General features: G+C 44.2%; 9 non-coding genes across 9 annotated transcripts; all 9 read right to left on the reverse strand.

Annotated features, from left to right (window-relative positions):
- Positions 1–1,090: 1,090 nt before the first annotated feature.
- On the reverse strand, positions 1,091–1,164 carry trnai-aau (transfer RNA isoleucine (anticodon AAU)). Its single transcript has one exon. It is a non-coding gene; the product is annotated as a tRNA-Ile (tRNA).
- A 2,206-nt stretch (positions 1,165–3,370) lies between these two features.
- On the reverse strand, positions 3,371–3,443 carry trnai-aau (transfer RNA isoleucine (anticodon AAU)). Its single transcript has one exon. It is a non-coding gene; the product is annotated as a tRNA-Ile (tRNA).
- A 2,203-nt stretch (positions 3,444–5,646) lies between these two features.
- trnai-aau (transfer RNA isoleucine (anticodon AAU)) lies at positions 5,647–5,720 on the reverse strand. Its single transcript has one exon. It is a non-coding gene; the product is annotated as a tRNA-Ile (tRNA).
- A 2,206-nt stretch (positions 5,721–7,926) lies between these two features.
- Positions 7,927–8,000, reverse strand: trnai-aau (transfer RNA isoleucine (anticodon AAU)). Its single transcript has one exon. It is a non-coding gene; the product is annotated as a tRNA-Ile (tRNA).
- A 2,206-nt stretch (positions 8,001–10,206) lies between these two features.
- Positions 10,207–10,280, reverse strand: trnai-aau (transfer RNA isoleucine (anticodon AAU)). Its single transcript has one exon. It is a non-coding gene; the product is annotated as a tRNA-Ile (tRNA).
- Positions 10,281–12,485: 2,205 nt separating this feature from the next.
- On the reverse strand, positions 12,486–12,559 carry trnai-aau (transfer RNA isoleucine (anticodon AAU)). The gene has a single exon. It is a non-coding gene; the product is annotated as a tRNA-Ile (tRNA).
- Positions 12,560–14,764: 2,205 nt separating this feature from the next.
- On the reverse strand, positions 14,765–14,838 carry trnai-aau (transfer RNA isoleucine (anticodon AAU)). The gene has a single exon. It is a non-coding gene; the product is annotated as a tRNA-Ile (tRNA).
- A 2,205-nt stretch (positions 14,839–17,043) lies between these two features.
- trnai-aau (transfer RNA isoleucine (anticodon AAU)) lies at positions 17,044–17,117 on the reverse strand. The gene has a single exon. It is a non-coding gene; the product is annotated as a tRNA-Ile (tRNA).
- A 2,204-nt stretch (positions 17,118–19,321) lies between these two features.
- Positions 19,322–19,395, reverse strand: trnai-aau (transfer RNA isoleucine (anticodon AAU)). Its single transcript has one exon. It is a non-coding gene; the product is annotated as a tRNA-Ile (tRNA).
- Positions 19,396–20,800: the final 1,405 nt, after the last annotated feature.

A 20,800-nucleotide genomic window follows, 5' to 3' on the forward strand; every position in this document is an offset into this window, starting at 1 on the left:
GAATTCACTGCTGGGAAATTCAGAGCTTGTAAATTGCCTGTGAACGCTATACATAGACACACAGTGAGCCAATGTGCAATATAGGAGGGGCCCAGGCCAAATGAATGCTCGGGATAAGTTATCAGTGGCCATGGCCCAGGCATTCACTGATTCCAGTCTTGCAGACGTTGCTAAGTTTAAAATGCTGAATATTTCCACACTGGCAATGCATGACAGATGGTAAGCTAGAGTGATGTGCCGCAAAAATGTACACGGAAGGCGAAAGTTAGCCATGATTGGCAACATTTACGGTGTCAATCAGCACTAGTTGAGCGAGATCTCCTCATTTACTGCTGACTTTGAAACGGAAGGCATAGAAGTGTGTGCTGTATCACTACAACGAATGATGCGCTGCTGATGGTTGGGGCAGCAATAGTGCAGGGAGCTGTGAATTTGTTCAGGAACAGCCTTGCAGGTCAAACGGCCGAAAATACAATGTTCCCTGACCGGGAATCGAATCCGGGCCGCAGCGGTGAAAGCGCCGAAACCTAAAAACTGAACCACCAGGGAAGCTGCTGCACATTTGCTTGCCAACAAGCTGACCAACACAGTCTTTCCTGCTTGCTCCTTCCAAAGTCTCACCACTTTCGCGCCAGGTAAAACTGTTCGTAGCAAATGGCATTTTTTGTGGAGAACACCAAAGATATGTCCGCGCATCCGCAGCATCACGTGCGGGTAGGCATCCACTGAAATCTATTTCATTCTGTCCTTTTCTCGGGATTTTTCACTCTCGGTGCCGGGTGAACATTTCATTTAGTGTTTTTGTCCTGAACTGCAGTCTTTTGCCCATCTCCAGGCGACAGAACCGTTCTGGCTGTCTGTTCCTACTTTTGAGCATTTACGGGAACAGGCCTCCGGTTCATCGTTTATCAGCAAACCAAGAAACAGAAATAAACAGAAAGATGTGCCTCTCCACCCCGTCGGCAAGTAGCAATGACTGTTATTCCAAATAATTCCCAACCCTTGGGATTCTGTGTGGATTTGTTTCATTATAAAGATTTGATTTTCAACGTGACTAAAAACCGAATAAAAATTATGAAAAACACTGGAATGGCCCGTATGGGGATAGAACCCGCGACCTTGGCGTTATTAGCACCACGCTCTAACCAACTGAGCTAACCGGCCACAAGTTGTGTTAACGTTGCGTGAAAGCTCACTCTGCGGGGATTGTGTTTTCAACTCACACTGGATGACAGATTTACTGCATAAACATTGAACGCATCACATCGCTTAAACATTGTTCACTGTTCATCTACAACACTGCGCAGAGTGTAAATAGAACGTAACAGAACGTAACAGCTTAATCTAAAAACAAATCATGTTGAAAATTATTATCACACAACCGCTGAACAGCCCACTGTCCCGATATAAAATCAGCCACTACCCTTAGAATGAAGGGAACGCGAAATAACCAAAAATTGCTGAGACACGGGATTGAGCCATGAACCATCTGGATCTTCAGTCAAACACCTTCCCAACTGAACTATTTCGGTCTGACAGTGAACGAAGCAAAGTTTTCTCACACCTTTTTGAAAGAAAACCTGACCCCGGAAGGAATTGCCCCACCCACTCTGTCCTCGTTTCGGGGCAATGGGTCCTAAACACATCTCAGAGCTCAGGTTGTGTCAATGTAAAGTATAATGATACCGAAAATCTTAATGCTCATGTTCCGTTATCAGTGCCCACTATCCAGGCAATGGTCTTGTACACGTTGCTAAGTTCAAAATGTGTATTTTTTCGCACTGGCAATGAATTAACTGATATCTGTGCTGTGATCAACTAGGTTACTTAGGGTGATGTCGTGCAAGAACGTAATGGAAGCCTAATTATAACGGTGATTGTTCTCACACTGCAGTTAAATGTTGGCAAATTTACAGTGTCAATCAGCAATTCAATTCCACATGTTGATTTAATGTTCTGCTGAAGTGTTCATAAAGAAAGAAAGCTTGCACAACAGGCTCGATCTCACCGTCTTGAAGACACAGTGAAATATACTGGAGAGTTTATAACTGTTTGAGAACATAAAATTTCAGTAAAATATCCCGTTCTTTTCTCGACATTGATGGGCTGTGAAAGGGAGACCGGCCGAAGTCCCACATAGCCGCACTGACCCCGAGGCAAGGTGAAATTCTAACAGGTTCAGTCCATAGCAGTGCTATGCTGAAGAGAGATAAGTGTCGCGAATAAAGGAGAGACTTAACAATACTGATGTTGAATATCGGTTAGATCAATCACTCCATGAATTCACTGCTGGGAAATTCAGAGCTTGTAAATTGCCTGTGAACGCTATACATAGACACACAGTGAGCCAATGTGCAATATAGGAGGGGCCCAGGCCAAATGAATGCTCGGGATAAGTTATCAGTGGCCATGGCCCAGGCATTCACTGATTCCAGTCTTGCAGACGTTGCTAAGTTTAAAATGCTGAATAATTCCACACTGGCAATGCATTGACAGATGGTAAGCTAGAGTGATGTGCCGCAAAAATGTACACGGAAGGCCAAAATTAGCCATGATTGGCAACATTTACGGTGTCAATCAGCACTAGTTGAGCGAGATCTCCTCATTTACTGCTGACTTTGAAACGGAAGGCACAGAAGTGTGTGCTGTATCACTACAACGAATGATGCGCTGCTGATGGTTGGGGCAGCAAGAGTGCAGGGAGCTGTGAATTTGTTCAGGAACAGCCTTGCAGGTCAAACGGCCGAAAATACAATGTTCCCTGACCGGGAATCGAACCCGGGCCGCAGCGGTTCAAGCGCCGAAACCTAAAAACTGAACCACCAGGGAAGCTGCTACACATTTGCTTGCCAACAAGCAGACCAACACAGTCTTTCCTGCTTGCTCCTTCCAAAGTCTCACCACTTTCGCGCCAGGTAAAACTGTTCGTAGCAAATGGCATTTTTTGTGGAGAACACCAAAGATATGTCCGCGCATCCGCAGCATCACGTGCGGGTAGGCATTCACTGAAATCTATTTCATTCTGTCCTTTTCTCGGGATTTTTCACTCTCGGTGCCGGGTGAACATTTCATTTAGTGCTTTTGTCCTGAACTGCAGTCTTTTGCCCATCTCCAGGCGACAGAACCGTTATGGCTGTCTGTTCCTACTTTTGAGCATTTACGGAAACAGGCCTCCGGTTCATCGTTTATCAGCAAACCAAGAAACAGAAATAAACAGAAAGATGTGCCTCTCCACCCCGTCGGCAAGTAGCAATGACTGTTATTCCAAATAATTCCCAACCCTTGGGATTCTGTGTTGATTTGTTTCATTATAAAGATTTGATTTTCAACGTGACTAAAAACCGAATAAAAATTATGAAAAACACTGGAATGGCCCGTATGGGGATCGAACCCGCGACCTTGGCATTATTAGCACCACGCTCTAACCAATGAGCTAACCGGCCACAAGTTGTGTTAACGTTGCGTGAAAGCTCACTCTGCGGGGATTGTCTTTCCAACTCACACTGGATGACAGATTTACTGCATAAACATTGAACGCATCACATCGCTTAAACATTGTTCACTGTTCATCTACAACACTGCGCAGAGTGTAAATAGAACGTAACAGAACGTAACAGCTTAATCTAAAAACAATTCATGTTGAAAATTATTATCACGCAACCGCTGAACAGCCCACTGTCCCGATATAAAATCAGCCACTACCCTTAGAATGAAGGGAACGCGAAATAACCAAAAATTGCTGAAACACGGGATTGAGCCATGAACCATCTGGATCTTCAGTCAAACACCTTCCCAACTGAACTATTTCGGTCTGACAGTGAACGAAGCAAAGTTTTCTCACACCTTTTTGAATGAAATCTGACCCCGGAAGGAATTGCCCCACCCACTCTGTCCTCGTTTCGGGGCAATGGGTCCCAAACACATCTCAGAGCTCAGGTTGTGTCAATGTAAAGTATAATGATACCGAAAATCTTAATGCTCATGTTCCGTTATCAGTGCCCACTATCCAGGCAATGGTCTTGTACACGTTGCTAAGTTCAAAATGTGTATTTTTTCGCACTGGCAATGAATTAACTGATATCTGTGCTGTGATCAACTAGGTTACTTAGGGTGATGTCGTGCAAGAACGTAATGGAAGCCTAATTATAACGGTGATTGTTCTCACACTGCAGTTAAATGTTGGCAAATTTACAGTGTCAATCAGCAATTCAATTCCACATGTTGATTCAATGTTCTGCTGAAGTGTTCATAAAGAAAGAAAGCTTGCACAGCAGGCTCGATCTCACCGTCTTGAAGACACAGTGAAATATACTGGAGAGTTTATAACTGTTTGAGAACATAAAATTTCAGTAAAATATCCCGTTCTTTTCTCGACACTGATGGGCTGTGAAAGGGAGACCGGCCGAAGTCCCACATAGCCGCACTGACCCCGAGGCAAGGTGAAATTCTAACAGGTTCAGTCCATAGCAGTGCTATGCTGAAGAGAGATAAGTGTCGCGAATAAAGGAGAGACTTAACAATACTGATGTTGAATATCGGTTAGATCAATCACTCCATGAATTCACTGCTGGGAAATTCAGAGCTTGTAAATTGACTGTGAACGCTACACATAAACACACAGTGAGCCAATGTGCAATATAGGAGGGGCCAGGCCAAATGAATGCTCGGGATAAGTTATCAGTGGCCATGGCCCAGGCATTCACTGATTCCAGTCTTGCAGACGTTGCGAAGTTTAAAATGCTGAATATTTCCACACTGCCAATACATTGACAGATGGTAAACTAGAGCGATGTGCCGCAAAAATGTACACGGAAGGCGAAAGTTAGCCATGATTGGCAACATTTACGGTGTCAATCAGCACTAGTTGAGCGAGATCTCCTCATTTACTGCTGACTTTGAAACGGAAGGCACAGAAGTGTGTGCTGTATCACTACAACGAATGATGAGCTGCTGATGGTTGGGGCAGCAAGAGTGCAGGGAGCTGTGAATTTGTTCAGGAACAGCCTTTCAGGTCAAACGGCCGAAAATACAATGTTCCCTGACCGGGAATCGAACCCGTGCCGCAGCGGTGAAAGCGCCGAAACCTAAAAACTGAACCACCAGGGAAGCTGCTACACATTTGCTTGCCAACAAGCAGACCAACACAGTCTTTCCTGCTTGCTCCTTCCAAAGTCTCACCAGTTTCGCGCCAGGTAAAACTGTTCGGAGCAAATGGCATTTTTTGTGGAGAACACCAAAGATATGTCCGCGCATCCGCACATCACGTGCGGGTAGCCATCCACTGAAATCTATTTCATTCTGTCCTTTTCTCGGGATTTTTCACTCTCGGTGCCGGGTGAACATTTCATTTAGTGTTTTTGTCCTGAACTGCAGTCTTTTGCCCATTTCCAGGCGACAGAACCGTTCTGGCTGTCTGTTCCTACTTTTGAGCATTTACGGGAACAGGCCTCCGGTTCATCGTTTATCACCAAACCAAGAAACAGAAATAAACAGAAAGATGTGCCTCTCCACCCCGTCGGCAAGTAGCAATGACTGTTATTCCAAATAATTCCCAACCCTTGGGATTCTGTGTGGATTTGTTTCATTATAAAGATTTGATTTTCAACGTGACTAAAAACCGAATAAAAATTATGAAGAACACTGGAATGGCCCGTATGGGGATCGAACCCGCGACCTTGGCGTTATTAGCACCACGCTCTAACCAACTGAGCTAACCGGCCACAAGTTGTGTTAACGTTGCGTGAAAGCTCACTCTGCGGGGATTGTGTTTCCAACTCACACTGGATGACAGATTTACTGCATAAACATTGAACGCATCACATCGCTTAAACATTGTTCACTGTTCATCTACAACACTGTGCAGAGTGTAAATAGAACGTAACAGAACGTAACAGCTTAATCTAAAAACAATTCATGTTGAAAATTATTATCACACAACCGCTGAACAGCCCACTGTCCCGATATAAAATCAGCCACTACCCTTAGAATGAAGGGAACGCGAAATAACCAAAAATTGCTGAGACACGGGATTGAGCCATGAACCATCTGGATCTTCAGTCAAACACCTTCCCAACTGAACTATTTCGGTCTGACAGTGAACGAAGCAAAGTTTTCTCACACCTTTTTGAAAGAAAACCTGACCCCGGAAGGAATTGCCCCACCCACTCTGTCCTCGTTTCGGGGCAATGGGTCCTAAACACATCTCAGAGCTCAGGTTGTGTCAATGTAAAGTATAATGATACCGAAAATCTTAATGCTCATGTTCCGTTATCAGTGCCCACTATCCAGGCAATGGTCTTGTACACGTTGCTAAGTTCAAAATGTGTATTTTTTCGCACTGGCAATGAATTAACTGATATCTGTGCTGTGATCAACTAGGTTACTTAGGGTGATGTCGTGCAAGAACGTAATGGAAGCCTAATTATAACGGTGATTGTTCTCACACTGCAGTTAAATGTTGGCAAATTTACAGTGTCAATCAGCAATTCAATTCCACATGTTGATTTAATGTTCTGCTGAAGTGTTCATAAAGAAAGAAAGCTTGCACAACAGGCTCGATCTCACCGTCTTGAAGACACAGTGAAATATACTGGAGAGTTTATAACTGTTTGAGAACATAAAATTTCAGTAAAATATCCCGTTCTTTTCTCGACATTGATGGGCTGTGAAAGGGAGACCGGCCGAAGTCCCACATAGCCGCACTGACCCCGAGGCAAGGTGAAATTCTAACAGGTTCAGTCCATAGCAGTGCTATGCTGAAGAGAGATAAGTGTCGCGAATAAAGGAGAGACTTAACAATACTGATGTTGAATATCGGTTAGATCAATCACTCCATGAATTCACTGCTGGGAAATTCAGAGCTTGTAAATTGCCTGTGAACGCTATACATAGACACACAGTGAGCCAATGTGCAATATAGGAGGGGCCCAGGCCAAATGAATGCTCGGGATAAGTTATCAGTGGCCATGGCCCAGGAATTCACTGAATCCAGTCTTACAGACGTTGCTAAGTTTAAAATGCTGAATATTTCCACACTGGCAATGCATTGACAGATGGTAAGCTAGAGTGATGTGCCGCAAAAATGTACACGGAAGGCTAAAGTTAGCCATGATTGGCAACATTTACGGTGTCAATCAGCTCTAGTTGAGCGAGATCTCCTCATTTACTGCTGACTTTGAAACGGAAGGCACAGAAGTGTGTGCTGTATCACTACGACGAATGATGAGCTGCTGATGGTTGGGGCAGCAAGAGTGCAGGGAGCTGTGAATTTGTTCAGGAACAGCCTTTCAGGTCAAACGGCGGAAAATACAATGTTCCCTGACCGGGAATCGAACCCGTGCCGCAGCGGTGAAAGCGCCGAAACCTAAAAACTGAACCACCAGGGAAGCTGCTACACATTTGCTTGCCAACAAGCAGACCAACACAGTCTTTCCTGCTTGCTCCTTCCAAAGTCTCACCACTTTCGCGCCAGGTAAAACTGTTCGTAGCAAATGGCATTTTTTGTGAAGAACACCAAAGATATGTCCGCGCATCTGCAGCATCACGTGCGGGTAGGCATCCACTGAAATCTATTTCATTCTGTCCTTTTCTCGGGATTTTTCACTCTCGGTGCCGGGTGAACATTTCATTTAGTGTTTTTGTCCTGAACTGCAGTCTTTTGCCCATCTCCAGGTGACAGAACCGTTCTGGCTGTCTGTTCCTACTTTTGAGCATTTACGGGAACAGGCCTCCGGTTCATCGTTTATCAGCAAACCAAGAAACAGAAATAAACAGAAAGATGTGCCTCTCCACCCCGTCGGCAAGTATCAATGACTGTTATTCCAAATAATTCCCAACCCTTGGGATTCTGTGTGGATTTGTTTCATTATAAAGATTTGATTTTCAACGTGACTAAAAACCGAATAAAAATTATGAAAAACACTGGAATGGCCCGTATGGGGATCGAACCCGCGACCTTGGCGTTATTAGCACCACGCTCTAACCAACTGAGCTAACCGGCCACAAGTTGTGTTAACGTTGCGTGAAAGCTCACTCTGCGGGGATTGTGTTTCCAACTCACACTGGATGACAGATTTACTGCATAAACATTGAACGCATCACATCGCTTAAACATTGTTCACTGTTCATCTACAAAACTGCGCAGAGTGTAAATAGAACGTAACAGAACGTAACAGCTTAATCTAAAAAAAATTCATGTTGAAAATTATTATCACGCAACCGCTGAACAGCCCACTGTCCCGATATAAAATCAGCCACTACCCTTAGAATGAAGGGAACGCGAAATAACCAAAAATTGCTGAAACACGGGATTGAGCCATGAACCATCTGGATCTTCAGTCAAACACCTTCCCAACTGAACTATTTCGGTCTGACAGTGAACGAAGCAAAGTTTTCTCACACCTTTTTGAAAGAAAATTTGACCCCGGAAGGAATTGCCCCACCCACTCTGTCCTCGTTTCGGGGCAATGGGTCCCAAACACATCTCAGAGCTCAGGTTGTGTCAATGTAAAGTATAATGATACCGAAAATCTTAATGCTCATGTTCCGTTATCAGTGCCCACTATCCAGGCAATGGTCTTGTACACGTTGCTAAGTTCAAAATGTGTATTTTTTCGCACTGGCAATGAATTAACTGATATCTGTGCTGTGATCAACTAGGTTACTTAGGGTGATGTCGTGCAAGAACGTAATGGAAGCCTAATTATAACGGTGATTGTTGTCACACTGCAGTTAAATGTTGGCAAATTTACAGTGTCAATCAGCAATTCAATTCCACATGTTGATTTAATGTTCTGCTGAAGTGTTCATAAAAAAAGAAAGCTTGCACAACAGGCTCGATCTCACCGTCTTGAAGACACAGTGAAATATACTGGAGAGTTTATAACTGTTTGAGAACATAAAATTTCAGTAAAATATCCCGTTCTTTTCTCGACACTGATGGGCTGTGAAAGGGAGACCGGCCGAAGTCCCACATAGCCGCACTGACTCCGAGGCAAGGTGAAATTCTAACAGGTTCAGTCCATAGCAGTGCTATGCTGAAGAGAGATAAGTGTCGCGAATAAAGGAGAGACTTAACAATACTGATGTTGAATATCGGTTAGATCAATCACTCCATGAATTCACTGCTGGGAAATTCAGAGCTTGTAAATTGCCTGTGAACGCTATACATAAACACACAGTGAGCCAATGTGCAATATAGGAGGGGCCCAGGCCAAATGAATGCTCGGGATAAGTTATCAGTGGCCATGGCCCAGGCATTCACTGATTCCAGTCTTGCAGACGTTGCTAAGTTTAAAATGCTGAATATTTCCACACTGCCAATGCATTGACAGATGGTAAGCTAGAGCGATGTGCCGCAAAAATGTACACGGAAGGCTAAAGTTAGCCATGATTGGCAATATTTACGGTGTCAATCAGCACTAGTTGAGCGAGATCTCCTCATTTGCTGCTGACTTTGAAACGGAAGGCACAGAAGTGTGTGCTGTATCACTACAACGAATGATGCGCTGCTGATGGTTGGGGCAGCAAGAGTGCAGGGAGCTGTGAATTTGTTCAGGAACAGCCTTGCAGGTCAAACGGCCGAAAATACAATGTTCCCTGACCGGGAATCGAACCCGGGCCGCAGCGGTGAAAGCGCCGAAACCTAAAAACTGAACCACCAGGGAAGCTGCTACACATTTGCTTGCCAACAAGCAGACCAACACAGTCTTTCCTGCTTGCTCCTTCCAAAGTCTCACCACTTTCGCGCCAGGTAAAACTGTTCGGAGCAAATGGCATTTTTTGTGGAGAACACCAAAGATATGTCCGCGCATCCGCAGCATCACGTGCGGGTAGGCATCCACTGAAATCTATTTCATTCTGCCCTTTTCTCGGGATTTTTCACTCTCGGTGCCGGGTGAACATTTCATTTAGTGTTTTTGTCCTGAACTGCAGTCTTTTGCCCATCTCCAGGCGACAGAACCGTTCTGGCTGTCTGTTCCTACTTTTGAGCATTTACGGGAACAGGCCTCCGGTTCATCGTTTATCAGCAAACCAAGAAACAGAAATAAACAGAAAGATGTGCCTCTCAACCCCGTCGGCAAGTAGCAATGACTTTTATTCCAAATAATTCCCAACCCTTGGGATTCTGTGTGGATTTGTTTCATTATAAAGATTTGATTTTCAACGTGACTAAAAACCGAATAAAAATTATGAAAAACACTGGAATGGCCCGTACGGGGATCGAACCCGCGACCTTGGCGTTATTAGCACCACGCTCTAACCAACTGAGCTAACCGGCCACAAGTTGTGTTAACGTTGCGTGAAAGCTCACTCTGCGGGGATTGTGTTTCCAACTCACACTGGATGACAGATTTACTGCATAAACATTGAACGCATCACATCGCTTAAACATTGTTCACTGTTCATCTACAACACTGCGCAGAGTGTAAATAGAACGTAACAGAACGTAACAGCTTAATCTAAAAAAAATTCATGTTGAAAATTATTATCACGCAACCGCTGAACAGCCCACTGCCCCGATATAAAATCAGCCACTACCCTTAGAATGAAGGGAACGCGAAATAACCAAAAATTGCTGAAACACGGGATTGAGCCATGAACAATCTGGATCTTCAGTCAAACTTTTCCCAACTGAACTATTTCGGTCTGACAGTGAACGAAGCAAAGTTTTCTCACACCTTTTTGAAAGAAAACCTGACCCCGGAAGGAATTGCCCCACCCACTCTGTCCTCGTTTCGGGGCAATGGGTCCCAAACACATCTCAGAGCTCAGGTTGTGTCAATGTAAAGTATAATGATACCGAAAATCTTAATGCTCATGTTCCGTTATCAGTGCCCACGATCCAGGCAATGGTCTTGTACACGTTGCTAAGTTCAAAATGTGTATTTTTTCGCACTGACAATGAATTAACTGATATCTGTGCTGTGATCAACTAGTTTACTTAGGGTGATGTCGTGCAAGAACGTAATGGAAGCCTAATTATAATGGTGATTGTTCTCACACTGCAGTTAAATGTTGGCAAATTTACAGTGTCAATCAGCAATTCAATTCCACATGTTGATTTAATGTTCTGCTGAAGTGTTCATAAAGAAACAAAGCTTGCACAACAGGCTCGATCTCACCGTCTTGAAGACACAGGGAAATATACTGGAGAGTTTATAACTGTTTGAGAACATAAAATGTCAGTAAAATATCCCGTTCTTTTCTCGACACTGATGGGCTCTGAAAGGGAGACCGGTCGAAGTCCCACATAGCCGCACTGACCCCGAGGCAAGGTGAAATTCTAACAGGTTCAGTCCATAGCAGTGCTATGCTGAAGAGAGATAAGTGTCGCGAATAAAGGAGAGACTTAACAATACTGATGTTGAATATCGGTTAGATCAATCACTCCATGAATTCACTGCTGGGAAATTCAGAGCTTGTAAATTGCCTGTGAACGCTAAACATAGACACACAGTGAGCCAATGTGCAATATAGGAGGGGCCCAGGCCAAATGAATGCTCGGGATAAGTTATCAGTGGCCATGGCCCAGGCATTCACTGATTCCAGTCTTGCAGACGTTGCTAAGTTTAAAATGCTGAATATTTCCACACTGGCAATGCATTGACAAATGGTAAGCTGGAGTGATGTGCCGCAAAAATGTACACGGAAGGCTAAAGTTAGCCATGATTGGCAACATTTACGGTGTCAATCAGCACTAGTTGAGCGAGATCTCCTCATTTGCTGCTGACTTTGAAACGGAAGGCACAGAAGTGTGTGCTGCATCACTACAACGAATGATGCGCTGCTGATGGTTGGGGCAGCAAGGGTGCAGGGAGCTGTGAATTTGTTCAGGAACAGCCTTGCAGGTCAAACGGCCGAAAATACAATGTTCCCTGACCGGGAATCGAACCCAGGCCGCAGCGGTGAAAGCGCCGAAACCTAACCACTAAACCACCAGGGAAGCTGCTACACATTTGCTTGCCAACAAGCAGACCAACACAGTCTTTCCTGCTTGCTCCTTCCAAAGTCTCACCACTTTCGCGCCAGGTAAAACTGTTCGGAGAAAATGGCATTTTTTGTGGAGAACACCAAAGATATGTCCGCGCATCCGCAGCATCACGTGCGGGTAGGCATCCACTGAAATCTATTTCATTCTGCCCTTTTCTCGGGATTTTTCACTCTCGGTGCCGGGTGAACATTTCATTTAGTGTTTTTGTCCTGAACTGCAGTCTTTTGCCCATCTCCAGGCGACAGAACCGTTCTGGCTGTCTGTTCCTACTTTTGAGCATTTACGGGAACAGGCCTCCGGTTCATCGTTTATCAGCAAACCAAGAAACAGAAATAAACAGAAAGATGTGCCTCTCAACCCCGTCGGCAAGTAGCAATGACTGTTATTCCAAATAATTCCCAACCCTTGGGATTCTGTGTGGATTTGTTTCATAATAAAGATTTGATTTTCAACGTGACTAAAAACCGAATAAAAATTATGAAAAACACTGGAATGGCCCGTACGGGGATCGAACCCGCGACCTTGGCGTTATTAGCACCACGCTCTAACCAACTGAGCTAACCGGCCACAAGTTGCGTTAACGTTGCGTGAAAGCTCACTCTGCGGGGATTGTGTTTCCAACTCACACTGGATGACAGATTTACTGCATAAACATTGAACGCATCACATCGCTTAAACATTGTTCACTGTTCATCTACAACACTGCGCAGAGTGTAAATAGAACGTAACAGAACGTAACAGCTTAATCTAAAAACAATTCATGTTGAAAATTATTATCACGCAACCGCTGAATAGCCCACTGTCCCGATATAAAATCAGCCACTACCCTTAGAATGAAGGGAACGCGAAATAACCAAAAATTGCTGAAACACGGGATTGAGCCATGAACAATCTGGATCTTCAGTCAAACTTTTCCCAACTGAACTATTTCGGTCTGACAGTGAACGAAGCAAAGTTTTCTCACACCTTTTTGAAAGAAAACCTGACCCCGGAAGGAATTGCCCCACCCACTCTGTCCTCGTTTCGGGGCAATGGGTCCCAAACACATCTCAGAGCTCAGGTTGTGTCAATGTAAAGTATAATGATACCGAAATTCTTAATGCTCATGTTCCGTTATCAGTGCCCACGATCCAGGCAATGGTCTTGTACACGTTGCTAAGTTCAAAATGTGTATTTTTTCGCACTGGCAATGAATTAACTGATATCTGTGCTGTGATCAACTAGGTTACTTCGGGTGATGTCGTGCAAGAACGTAATGGAAGCCTAATTATAACGGTGATTGTTCTCACACTGCAGTTAAATGTTGGCAAATTTACAGTGTCAATCAGCAATTCAATTCCACATGTTGATTTAATGTTCTGCTGAAGTGTTCATAAAGAAACAAAGCTTGCACAACAGGCTCGATCTCACCGTCTTGAAGACACAGTGAAATATACTGGATAGTTTATAACTGTTTGAGAACATAAAATGTCAGTAAAATATCCCGTTCTTTTCTCGACACTGATGGGCTGTGAAAGGGAGACCGGCCGAAGTCCCACATAGCCGCACTGACCCCGAGGCAAGGTGAAATTCTAACAGGTTCAGTCCATAGCAATGCTATGCTGAAGAGAGATAAGTGTCGCGAATAAAGGAGAGACTTAACAATACTGATGTTGAATATCGGTTAGATCAATCACTCCATGAATTCACTGCTGGGAAATTCAGAGCTTGTAAATTGCCTGTGAACGCTAAACATAGACACACAGTGAGCCAATGTGCAATATAGGAGGGGCCCAGGCCAAATGAATGCACGGGATAAGTTATCAGTGGCCATGGCCCAGGCATTCACTGATTCCAGTCTTGCAGACGTTGCTAAGTTTAAAATGCTGAATATTTCCACACTGGCAATGCATTGACAGATGGTAAGCTAGAGTGATGTGACGCAAAAATGTACACGGAAGGCTAAAGTTAACCATGATTGGCAACATTTACGGTGTCAATCAGCACTAGTTGAGCGAGATCTCCTCATTTGCTGCTGACTTTGAAACGGAAGGCACAGAAGTGTGTGCTGCATCACTACAACGAATGATGCGCTGCTGATGGTTGGGGCAGCAAGGGTGCAGGGAGCTGTGAATTTGTTCAGGAACAGCCTTGCATGTCAAACGGCCGAAAATACAATGTTCCCTGACCGGGAATCGAACCCAGGCCGCAGCGGTGAAAGCGCCGAAACCTAACCACTAAACCACCAGGGAAGCTGCTACACATTTGCTTGCCAACAAGCAGACCAACACAGTCTTTCCTGCTTGCTCCTTCCAAAGTCTCACCACTTTCGCGCCAGGTAAAACTGTTCGGAGCAAATGGCATTTTTTGTGGAGAACACCAAAGATATGTCCGCGCATCCGCAGCATCACGTGCGGGTTGGCATCCACTGAAATCTATTTCATTCTGCCCTTTTCTCGGGATTTTTCACACTCGGTGCCGGGTGAACATTTCATTTAGTGTTTTTGTCCTGAACTGCAGTCTTTTGCCCATCTCCAGGCGACAGAACCGTTCTGGCTGTCTGTTCCTACTTTTGAGCATTTACGGGAACAGGCCTCCGGTTGATCGTTTATCAGCAAACTAGGAAACAGAAATAAACAGAAAGATGTGCCTCTCAACCCAATCGGCAAGTAGCAATGACTGTTATTCCAAATAATTCCCAACCCTTGGGATTCTGTGTGGATTTGTTTCATTATAAAGATTTGATTTTCAACGTAACTAAAAACCGAATAAAAATTATGAAAAACACTGGAATAGCCCGTACGGGGATCGAACCCGCGACCTTGGCGTTATTAGCACCACGCTCTAACCAACTGAGCTAACCGGCCACAAGTTGCGTTAACGTTGCGTGAAAGCTCACTCTGCGGGGATTGTGTTTCCAACTCACACTGGATGACAGATTTACTGCATAAACATTGAACGCATCACATCGCTTAAACATTGTTCACTGTTCATCTACAACACTGCGCAGAGTGTAAATAGAACGTAACAGAACGTAACAGCTTAATCTAAAAACAATTCATGTTGAAAATTATTATCACGCAACCGCTGAACAGCCCACTGTCCCGATATAAAATCAGCCACTACCCTTAGAATGAAGGGAACGCGAAATAACCAAAAATTGCTGAAACACGGGATTGAGCCATGAACGATCTGGATCTTCAGTCAAACGCCTTCCCAACTGAACTATTTCGATCTGACAGTGAACGAAGCAAAGTTTTCTCACACCTTTTTGAAAGAAAACCTGACCCCGGAAGGAATTGCCCCACCCACTCTGTCCTCGTTTCGGGGCAATGGGTCCAAAACACATCTCAGAGCTCAGGTTGTGTCAATGTAAAGTATAATGATACCGAAAATCTTAATGCTCATATTCCGTTATCAGTGCCCACGATCCAGGCAATGGTCTTGTACACGTTGCTAAGTTCAAAATGTGTATTTTTTCGCACTGGCAATGAATTAACTGATATCTGTGCTGTGATCAACTAGGTTACTTAGGGTGATGTCGTGCAAGAACGTAATGGAAGCCTAATTATAATGGTGATTGTTCTCACACTGCAGTTAAATGTTGGCAAATTTACAGTGTCAATCAGCAATTCAATTCCACATGTTGATTTAATGTTCTGCTGACGTGTTCATAAAGAAACAAACCTTGCACAACAGGCTCGATCTCACCGTCTTGAAGACACAGGGAAATATACTGGAGAGTTTATAACTGTTTGAGAACATAAAATGTCAGTAAAATATCCCGTTCTTTTCTCGACACTGATGGGCTCTGAAAGGGAGACCGGTCGAAGTCCCACATAGCCGCACTGACCCCGAGGCAAGGTGAAATTCTAACAGGTTCAGTCCATAGCAGTGCTATGCTGAAGAGAGATAAGTGTCGCGAATAAAGGAGAGACTTAACAATACTGATGTTGAGTATCGGTTAGATCAATCACTCCATGAATTCACTGCTGGGAAATTCAGAGCTTGTAAATTGCCTGTGAACGCTAAACATAGACACACAGTGAGCCAATGTGCAATATAGGAGGGGCCCAGGCCAAATGAATGCTCGGGATAAGTTATCAGTGGCCATGGCCCAGGCATTCACTGATTCCAGTCTTGCAGACGTTGCTAAATTTAAAATGCTGAATATTTCCACACTGGCAATGCATTGACAGATGGTAAGCTAGAGTGATGTGCCGCAAAAATGTACACGGAAGGCTAAAGTTAGCCATGATTGGCAACATTTACGGTGTCAATCAGCACCAGTTGAGCGAGATCTCCTCATTTACTGCTGACTTTGAAAAGGAAGGCACAGAAGTGTGTGCTGTATCGTTGCAACGAATGATGCGCTGCTGATGGTAGGGGCAGCAAGAGTGCAGTGAGCTGTGAATTTGTTCAGGAACAGCCTTGCCGGTCAAACGGCCGAATATACAATGTTTCCTGACCGGAAATCGAACCCGGGCCGCAGCGGTGAAAGCGCCGAAACCTAACAACTAAACCACCAGGGAAGCTGCTACACATTTGCTTGCCAACAAGCAGACCAACACAGTCTTTCCTCTTTGCTCCTTCCAAAGTCTCACCACTTTCGCGCCAGGTAAAACTGTTCGTAGCAAATGGCATTTTTTTTGAGAACACCAAAGATATGTCCGCGCATCCGCAGCATCACGTGCGGGTAGGCATCCACTGAAATCTATTTCATTCTGTCCTTTTCTCGGGATTTTTTACTCTCGGTGCCAGGTGAACATTTCATTTAGTGTTTTTGTCCTGAACTGCAGTCTTTTGCACATCTCCAGGCGACAGAACCGTTCTGGCTGTCTGTTCCTACTTTTGAGCATTTACGGGAACAGGCCTCCGGTTCATCGTTTATCAGCAAACCAAGAAACAGAAATAAACAGAAAGATGTGCCTCTCAACCCCGTCGGCAAGTAGCAATGACTGTTATTCCAAATAATTCCCAACCCTTGGGATTCTGTGTGGATTTGTTTCATTATAAAGATTTGATTTTCAACGTGACTAAAAACCGAATAAAAATTATGAAAAACACTGGAATGGCCCGTACGGGGATCGAACCCGCGACCTTGGCATTATTAGCACCACGCTCTAACCAACTGAGATAACCGGCCACAAGTTGTGTTAACATTGCGTGAAAGCTCACTCTGCGGGGATTGTGTTTCCAACTCACACTGGATGACAGATTTACTGCATAAACATTGAACGCATCACATCGCTTAAACATTGTTCACTGTTCATCTACAACAGTGCGCAGAGTGTAAATAGAACGTAACAGAACGTAACAGCTTAATCTAAAAAAAATTCATGTTGAAAATTATTATCACGCAACCGCTGAACAGCCCACTGTCCCGATATAAAATCAGCCACTACCCTTAGAATGAAGGGAACGCGAAATAACCAAAAATTGCTGAAACACGGGATTGAGCCATGAACAATCTGGATCTTCAGTCAAACTTTTCCCAACTGAACTATTTCGGTCTGACAGTGAACGAAGCAAAGTTTTCTCACACCTTTTTGAAAGAAAACCTGACCCCGGAAGGAATTGCCCCACCCACTCTGTCCTCGTTTCGGGGCAATGGGTCCCAAACACATCTCAGAGCTCAGGTTGTGTCAATGTAAAGTATAATGATAACGAAAATCTTAATGCTCATGTTCCGTTATCAGTGCCCACGATCCAGGCAATGGTCTTGTACACGTTGCTAAGTTCAAAATGTGTATTTTTTCGCACTGGCAATGAATTAACTGATATCTGTGCTGTGATCAACTAGGTTACTTAGGGTGATGTCGTGCAAGAACGTAATGGAAGCCTAATTATAACGGTGATTGTTCTCACACTGCAGTTAAATGTTGGCAAATTTACAGTGTCAATCAGCAATTCAATTCCACATGTTGATTTAATGTTCTGCTGAAGTGTTCATAAAGAAACAAAGCTTGCACAACAGGCTCGATCTCACCGTCTTGAAGACACAGGGAAATATACTGGAGAGTTTATAACTGTTTGAGAACATAAAATGTCAGTAAAATATCCCGTTCTTTTCTCGACACTGATGGGCTCTGAATGGGAGACCGGTCGAAGTCCCACATAGCCGCACTGACCCCGAGGCAAGGTGAAATTCTAACAGGTTCAGTCCATAGCAGTGCTATGCTGAAGAGAGATAAGTGTCGCGAATAAAGGAGAGACTTAACAATACTGATGTTGAATATCGGTTAGATCAATCACTCCATGAATTCACTGCTGGGAAATTCAGAGCTTGAAAATTGCCTGTGAACGCTAAACATAGACACACAGTGAGCCAATGTGCAATATAGGAGGGGCCCAGGCCAAATGAATGCTCGGGAGAAGTTATCAGTGGCCATGGCCCAGGCATTCACTGATTCCAGTCTTGCAGACGTTGCTAAGTTTAAAATGCTGAATATTTCCACACTGGCAATGCATTGACAGATGGTAAGCTAGAGTGATGTGCCGCAAAAATGTACACGGAAGGCTAAAGTTAGCCATGATTGGCAACATTTACGGTGTCAATCAGCACTAGTTGAGCGAGATCTCCTCATTTACTGCTGACTTTGAAACGGAAGGCACAGAAGTGTGTTCTGTGTCGCTACAACGAATGATGCGCTGCTGATGGTTGGGGCAGCAAGAGTGCAGTGAGCTGTGAATTTGTTCAGGAACAGCCTTGCAGGTCAAACGGCCGAAAATACAATGTTCCCTGACCGTAAATCGAAACCGGGCCGCAGCGGTGAAAGCGCCGAAACCTAACCACTAAACCACCAGGCAAGATGCTACACATTTGCTTGCCAACAAGCAGACCAACACAGTCTTTCCTGCTTGCTCCTTCCTAAGTCTCACCACTTTCGCGCCAGGTAAAACTGTCCGTAGCAAATGGCATTTTTTTGGAGAACACCAAAGATATGTCCGCGCATCCGCAGCATCACGTGCGGGTAGGCATCCACTGAAATCTATTTCATTCTGTCCTTTTCTCGGGATTTTTCACTCTCGGTGCCGGGTGAACATTTCATTTAGTGTTTTTGTCCTGAACTGCAGTCTTTTGCACATCTCCAGGCGACAGAACCGTTCTGGCTGTCTGTTCCTACTTTTGAGCATTTACGGGAACAGGCCTCCGGTTCATCGTTTATCAGCAAACCAAGAAACAGAAATAAACAGAAAGATGTGCCTCTCAACCCCGTCGGCAAGTAGCAATGACTGTTATTCCAAATAATTCCCAACCCTTGGGATTCTGTGTGGATTTGTTTCATTATAAAGATTTGATTTTCAACGTGACTAAAAACCGAATAAAAATTATGAAAAACACTGGAATGGCCCGTACGGGGATCGAACCCGCGACCTTGGCGTTATTAGCACCACGCTCTAACCAACTGAGCTAACCCGCCACAAGTTGTGTTAACGTTGCGTGAAAGCTCACTCTGCGGGGATTGTGTTTCCAACTCACACTGGATGACAGATTTACTGCATAAACATTGAACGCATCACATCGCTTAAACATTGTTCACTGTTCATCTACAACACTGCGCAGAGTGTAAATAGAACGTAACAGAACGTAACAGCTTAATCTAAAAAAAATTCATGTTGAAAATTATTATCACGCAACCGCTGAACAGCCCACTGTCCCGATATAAAATCAGCCACTACCCTTAGAATGAAGGGAACGCGAAATAACCAAAAATTGCTGAAACACGGGATTGAGCCATGAACAATCTGGATCTTCAGTCAAACTTTTCCCAACTGAACTATTTCGGTCTGACAGTGAACGAAGCAAAGTTTTCTCACACCTTTTTGAAAGAAAAACTGACCCCGGAAGGAATTGCCCCACCCACTCTGTCCTCGTTTCGGGGCAATGGGTCCCAAACACATCTCAGAGCTCAGGTTGTGTCAATGTAAAGTATAATGATACCGAAAATCTTAATGCTCATGTTCCGTTATCAGTGCCCACGATCCAGGCAATGGTCTTGTACACGTTGCTAAGTTCAAAATGTGTATTTTTTCGCACTGGCAATGAATTAACTGATATCTGTGCTGTGATCAACTAGGTTACTTAGGGTGATGTCGTGCAAGAACGTAATGGAAGCCTAATTATAACGGTGATTGTTCTCACACTGCAGTTAAATGTTGGCAAATTTACAGTGTCAATCAGCAATTCAATTCCACATGTTGATTTAATGTTCTGCTGAAGTGTTCATAAAGAAACAAAGCTTGCACAACAGGCTCGATCTCACCGTCTTGAAGACACAGGGAAATATACTGGAGAGTTTATAACTGTTTGAGAACATAAAATGTCAGTAAAATATCCCGTTATTTTCTCGACACTGATGGGCTGTGAAAGGGAGACCGGTCGAAGTCCCACATAGCCGCACTGACCCCGAGGCAAGGTGAAATTCTAACAGGTTCAGTCCATAGCAGTGCTATGCTGAAGAGAGATAAGTGTCGCGAATAAAGGAGAGACTTAACAATACTGATGTTGAATATCGGTTAGATCAATCACTCCATGAATTCACTGCTGGGAAATTCAGAGCTTGTAAATTGCCTGTGAACGCAAAACATAGACACACAGTGAGCCAATGTGCAATATAGGAGGGGCCCAGGCCAAATGAATGCTCGGGATAAGTTATCAGTGGCCATGGCCCAGGCATTCACTGATTCCAGTCTTGCAGACGTTGCTAAGTTTAAAATGCTGAATATTTCCACACTGGCAATGCATTGACAGATGGTAAGCTAGAGTGATGTGCCGCAAAAATGTACACGGAAGGCTAAAGTTTGCCATGATTGGCAACATTTACG

The sequence above is a fragment of the Pristiophorus japonicus genome, unplaced genomic scaffold (assembly GCF_044704955.1).
Source record: "Pristiophorus japonicus isolate sPriJap1 unplaced genomic scaffold, sPriJap1.hap1 HAP1_SCAFFOLD_30, whole genome shotgun sequence".
In the NCBI taxonomy this organism is placed as follows: Eukaryota; Metazoa; Chordata; class Chondrichthyes; family Pristiophoridae; genus Pristiophorus; species Pristiophorus japonicus.